The following is a 6,000-nucleotide window of genomic DNA, read 5'->3' as shown; positions in this document are numbered from 1 at the left end:
CTCTGACAATGAACATGAAACCCTTGGCAATGAGCATGAGACCCCTGGCAACGAGCATGAGACCCCAAGCATGAAACCCCTAACAATGAGCAGTTAATCCCTGACAATGATCATGAAACCACGGGCAATGATCATGGAACCCAGAGCATGAAACCCCTGGCAACGAGTATGAAATCCCTGGCAACAAGCATGACACCCCTGACAATGAGCATTAGACTCCTGACAACGAGCAGGTAATTTAAAAGGGCATAATAGAGGATTTGTGTGTAAAAGTGGAACAGGATGAGGTGGATGTGTGTACTACTATCTGACACTGAGGATGTTGATGATGTTGTTTGTGTAAGTCAGCCACCAGTGGCTGCAGTTCTTGCTCATGATTAAAAAAAGACATTGTGATAAGACCATAAAAGCCACTTCTTGGGTGTGGGATTATTTTTACCCAAATCCTGACAATGGGGAGTCATTCAGACCCGATCGCACACTGCCTTTTTATGCAGCCATGCGATCGGGTCAGAACAGTGCATGCATGCGGGCCGCAATGCGCAGGCATGTCGCTGGCCGGCGACAAGGGTCATCGGACAGCGACGGATTTTACGAAAAAAGCTATCGCAGCGGTGATCGCAAGAAGATTGACAGGAAGAAGGCGTTCATGGGCGGCAACTCAGAATTTTCAGGGAGTGTCCAGGAAAACGCAGGCGTGCCCAGCCTTGTCCAGGGAGGTTTCCTGACGTCAGCTCCATCCAGGATCATCGCAGCAGCTGAGTAAGTCCTGGGCTGTGCAGAGACTGCACAAACTTTAGTTTGTGCAGCTCTCTGCACAAGCGTTCGTACCACTGCACAGCGATTACCCCCTCCCCTGTAGGCGGCGACTACCTGATTGCTGCAGTGCAAAAAATAGCCTGCTAGCGATCAGATCTGAATCACCCCCATTGTTTGTGAAGGCATCTGCTCCATTTGTGAGGCCAAAGTTAGTAGAGGTAGGAATGTTATACATCTAGGCAACTCCTCCATGTTACGTCATTTTCGGCGACTTCATGAAATGTGTTGTTATAATGTAATTAACACCCTTATCATCATCATCCTTTTAGTTATCGGAAGTAGTCCTTTCCAAAAAATAGTTTTGAGGGGGCCCTGACAAAGCAGGCACTTCAGCCACAAAAGTGTCAGTCCCTCAGTTAAACTGTGAATGTCCTTTTTAATAACCAACATAAGGGTGGGAGGGAGAGCCCAAGGACAATTCCATCTTGCACCACTTTTAATTTGGGCACTGCTGTGTGGCAATGTTTCATAGATGTGCTATAAACTGCCGGTACAAAAACTGGCCCAAATTCTGTAATTTTTACTCTTTTTTATGAATTTTGGAGGTAATTCCAAGTTGATCACAGCAGGATAATTTTTAGCAGTTGGGCAAAACCATGTGCACTGCAGGGGGGGCAGATATAACATTTGCAGACAGAGTTAGATTTGGGTGGGTTATTTTTAGTGATGAGCGGGTTCGGTTCCTCGGAAACCGAACCCCCCGAACCATTTTACACGGGTCCGAGGCATACTCGGATTCTCCCGTATGGCTCGGTTAACCCGAGCGCGCCCGAACGTCATCATCCCGCTGTCGGATTCTCGCGAGATTCGGATTCTATATAAGCAGCCGCGCGTCGCCGCCATTTTCACTCGTGCATTGGAAATGTTAGGGAGAGGACGTGGCTGGCGTCCTCTCCGTTTATTCATTGTTGATGCAAATATTTGTGCTTGCTTATACCTTAATTGTGGGGACTGGGGAGCAGCTGTATTATTAATATAGGAGGAGTACAGTGCAGAGTTTTGCTGATCAGTGACCACCAGTTTTATCCGTTCTCTGCCTGAAAAAAACGCTCCTTATCCGTTATCTGTGCTCAGTGTGCTGCATATATCTGTGCTCACACTGCTTAATTGTGGGGACTAGGGAGCAGCAGTATTATATAGGAGGAGTACAGTGCAGAGTTTTGCTGACAGTGACCACCAGTATACGTTGTCTGCTCAAAAACACTCCATATCTGTGCTGCATTGTAGTATATAGTAGGAGTACAGTGCATAATTTTGCTGACCACCAGTATATAATATATAGGAGTACAGTACAGAAGGCCACTGCTGTACCTACCTCTGTGTCGTCAAGTATACTATCCATCCATACCTGTGGTGCATTTCAGTTTTGCACAGTTTGCTGACCACCAGTATATAATATATAGCATTACGGTACAGTAAGCCACTGCTGTACCTACCTCTGTGTCGTCAAGTATACTATCCATCCATACCTGTGGTGCATTTCAGTTTTGCACAGTTTGCTGACCACCAGTATATAATATATAGCATTACGGTACAGTAGGCCACTGCTGTACCTACCTCTGTGTCGTCAAGTATACTATCCATCCATACCTGTGGTGCATTTCAGTTTTGCACAGTTTGCTGACCACCAGTATATACTATATAGCATTACGGTACAGTAGGCCACTGCTGTACCTACCTCTGTGTCGTCAAGTATACTATCCATCCATACCTGTGGTGCATTTCAGTTTTGCAGAGTTTGCTGACCACCAGTATATAATATATAGCATTACGGTACAGTAGGCCACTGCTGTACCTACCTCTGTGTCGTCAAGTATACTATCCATCCACACCTGTGGTGCATTTCAGTTTTGCACAGTTTGCTGACCACCAGTATATAATATATAGCATTACGGTACAGTAGGCCACTGCTGTACCTACCTCTGTGTCGTCAAGTATACTATCCATCCATACCTGTGGTGCATTTCAGTTGTGCGCAGTATATATAGTAGTAGGCCATTGCTATTGATACTGGCATATAATTCCACACATTAAAAAATGGAGAACAAAAATGTGGAGGTTAAAATAGGGAAAGATCAAGATCCACTTCCACCTCGTGCTGAAGCTGCTGCCACTAGTCATGGCCGAGACGATGAAATGCCATCAACGTCGTCTGCCAAGGCCGATGCCCAATGTCATAGTAGAGAGCATGTAAAATCCAAAAAACAAAAGTTCAGTAAAATGACCCAAAAATCAAAATTGAAAGCGTAAACTTGCCAATATGCCATTTACGACACGGAGTGGCAAGGAACGGCTGAGGCCCTGGCCTATGTTCATGGCTAGTGGTTCAGATTCACATGAGGATGGAAGCACTCATCCTCTCGCTAGAAAAATGAAAAGACTTAAGCTGGCAAAAGCACAGCAAAGAACTGTGCGTTCTTCTAAATCACAAATCCCCAAGGAGAGTCCAATTGTGTCGGTTGCGATGCCTGACCTTCCCAACACTGGACGGGAAGAGCTTGCACCTTCCACCATTTGCACGCCCCCTGCAAGGGCTGGAAGGAGCACCCGCAGTCCAGTTCCTGATAGTCAAATTGAAGATGTCACTGTTGAAGTACACCGGGATGAGTATATGGGTGTTGCTGGTGCTGGGGAGGAAATTGACAAGGAGGATTCTGATGGTGAGGTGGTTAGTTTAAGTCAGGCACCCGGGGAGACACCTGTTGTCTGTGGGACGAATATGGCCATTGACATGCCTGGTCAAAATACAAAAAAAAATCAGCTCTTCGGTGTGGAATTATTTCAACACAAATGCGGACAACAGGTGTCAAGCCGTGTGTTGCCTTTGTCAAGCTGTAATAAGTAGGGGTAAGGACGTTAACCACCTAGGAACATCCTCCCTTATACGTCACCTGGACCACATTCATCATAAGTCAGTGACAAGTTCAAAAACTTTGGGTGACAGCGGAAGCAGTCCACTGACAACTAAATCCCTTCCTCTTGTAACCAAGCTCCTGCAAACCACACCACCAACTCCCTCAGTGTCAATTTCCTCCTTACACAGGAAAGCCAATAGTCCTGCAGGCCATGTCACTGGCAAGTCTGACGAGTCCTCTCCTGCCTGGGATTCCTCCGATGCATCCTTGAGTGTAACACCTACTGCTGCTGGCGCTGCTGTTGTTGCTGCTGGGAGTCGATCGTCATCCCAGAGGGGAAGACGGAAGACCACTTGTACTACTTCCAGTAAGCAATTGACTGTCCAACAGTCCTTTGCGAGGAAGATGAAATATCACAGCAGTCATCCTGCTGCAAAGCGGATAACTCAGGCCTTGGCAGCCTGGGCGGTGAGAAACGTGGTTCCGGTATCCACCGTTAATTCAGAGGCAACTAAAGACTTGATTGATGTACTGTGTCCCTGGTACCAAATACCATCTAGGTTCCATTTCTCTAGGCAGGCAACACCGAGAATGTACACAGACCTCAGAAAAAAGAGTCACCAGTGTCCTAAAAAATGCAGTTGTACCCAATGTCCACTTAACCACGGACATGTGGACAAGTGGAGCAGGGCAGACTCAGGACTATATGACTATGACAGCCCACTGGGTAGATGTATTGCCTCCCGCAGCAAAAACAGCAGCGGCGGCACCAGTAGCAGCATCTCGCAAATGCCAACTCGTTCCTAGGCAGGCTACGCTTTGTATCACCGCTTTCCAGAAGAGGCACACAGCTGACAACCTCTTACGGAAACTGAGGAACATCATTGCAGAATGGATTACCCCAATTGAACTCTTCTGAGGATTTGTGACATCGGACAACGCCACCAATATTGTGCGTGCATTACATCTGGGCAAATTCCAGCACATCCCATGTTTTGCACATACATTGAATTTGGTGGTGCAGAATTATTTAAAAAACGACAGGGGCGTGCAAGAGATGCTGTCGGTGGCCCGAAGAATTGCGGGCCACTTTCGGCATTCAGCCACCGCGTGCCGAAGACTGGAGCAACACCAAACATTCCTGAACCTGCCCTGCCATCATCTGAAGCAAGAGGTGGTAACGAGGTGGAATTCAACCCTCTATATGCTTCAGAGGATGGAGGAGCAGCAAAAGGCCATTCAAGCCTATACATCTGCCCACGATATAGGCAAAGGAGGGGGAATGCACCTGACTCAAGCGCAGTGGAGAAGAATTTCAACGTTGTGCAAGGTTCTGCAACCCTTTGAACTTGCCACACGTGAAGTCAGTTCAGACACTGCCAGCCTGAGTCAGGTCATTCCCCTCATCAGGCTTTTGCAGAAGAAGCTGGAGACATTGAAGGAGGAGCTAAAACAGAGCGATTCCGCTAGGCATGTGGGACTTGTGGATGGAGCCCTTAATTCGCTTAACCAGGATTCACGGGTGGTCAATCTGTTGAAATCAGAGCACTACATTTTGGCCACCGTGCTCGATCCTAGATTTAAAACCTACGTTGTATCTCTCTTTCCGGCAGACACAAGTCTGCAGAGGTTCAAAGACCTGCTGGTGAGAAAATTGTCAAGTCAAGCGGAACGTGACCCATCAACATCTCCTCCTTCACATTCTCCCGCAACTGGGGGTGCGAGGAAAAGGCTAAGAATTCCGAGCCCACCCGCTGGCGGTGATGCAGGGCAGTCTGGAGCGAGTGCTGACATCTGGTCCGGACTGAAGGACCTGCCAACGATTACTGACATGTCGTCTACTGTCACTGCATATGATTCTCTCACCATTGAAAGAATGGTGGAGGATTATATGAGTGACCGCATCCCAGTAGGCACGTCAGACAGTCCGTACGTATGTATGCTGGCAGGAAAAAGAGGCAATTTGGAGGCCCTTGCACAAACTGGCTTTATTCTACCTAAGATGCCCTCCCTCCAGTGTGTACTCCGAAAGAGTGTTTAGTGCAGCCGCTCACCTTGTCAGCAATCGGCGTACGAGGTTACTTACAGAAAATGTGGAGAAGATGATGTTCATCAAAATGAATTATAATCAATTCCTCCGTGGAGACATTCACCAGCAGCAATTGCCTCCAGAAAGTACAAAGGGACCTGAGATGGTGGATTCCAGTGGGGACGAATTAATAATCTGTGAGGAGGGGGATGTACACAGTGAAAGGGGTGAGGAATCGGAGGATGATGATGAGGTGGACATTTTGCCTCTGTAGAGCCAGTTTATGCAAGGAGAGAT

The sequence above is a fragment of the Pseudophryne corroboree genome, chromosome 4, assembly GCF_028390025.1.
Source record: "Pseudophryne corroboree isolate aPseCor3 chromosome 4, aPseCor3.hap2, whole genome shotgun sequence".
In the NCBI taxonomy this organism is placed as follows: Eukaryota; Metazoa; Chordata; class Amphibia; order Anura; family Myobatrachidae; genus Pseudophryne; species Pseudophryne corroboree.
This window is presented reverse-complemented; position numbering follows the sequence as displayed.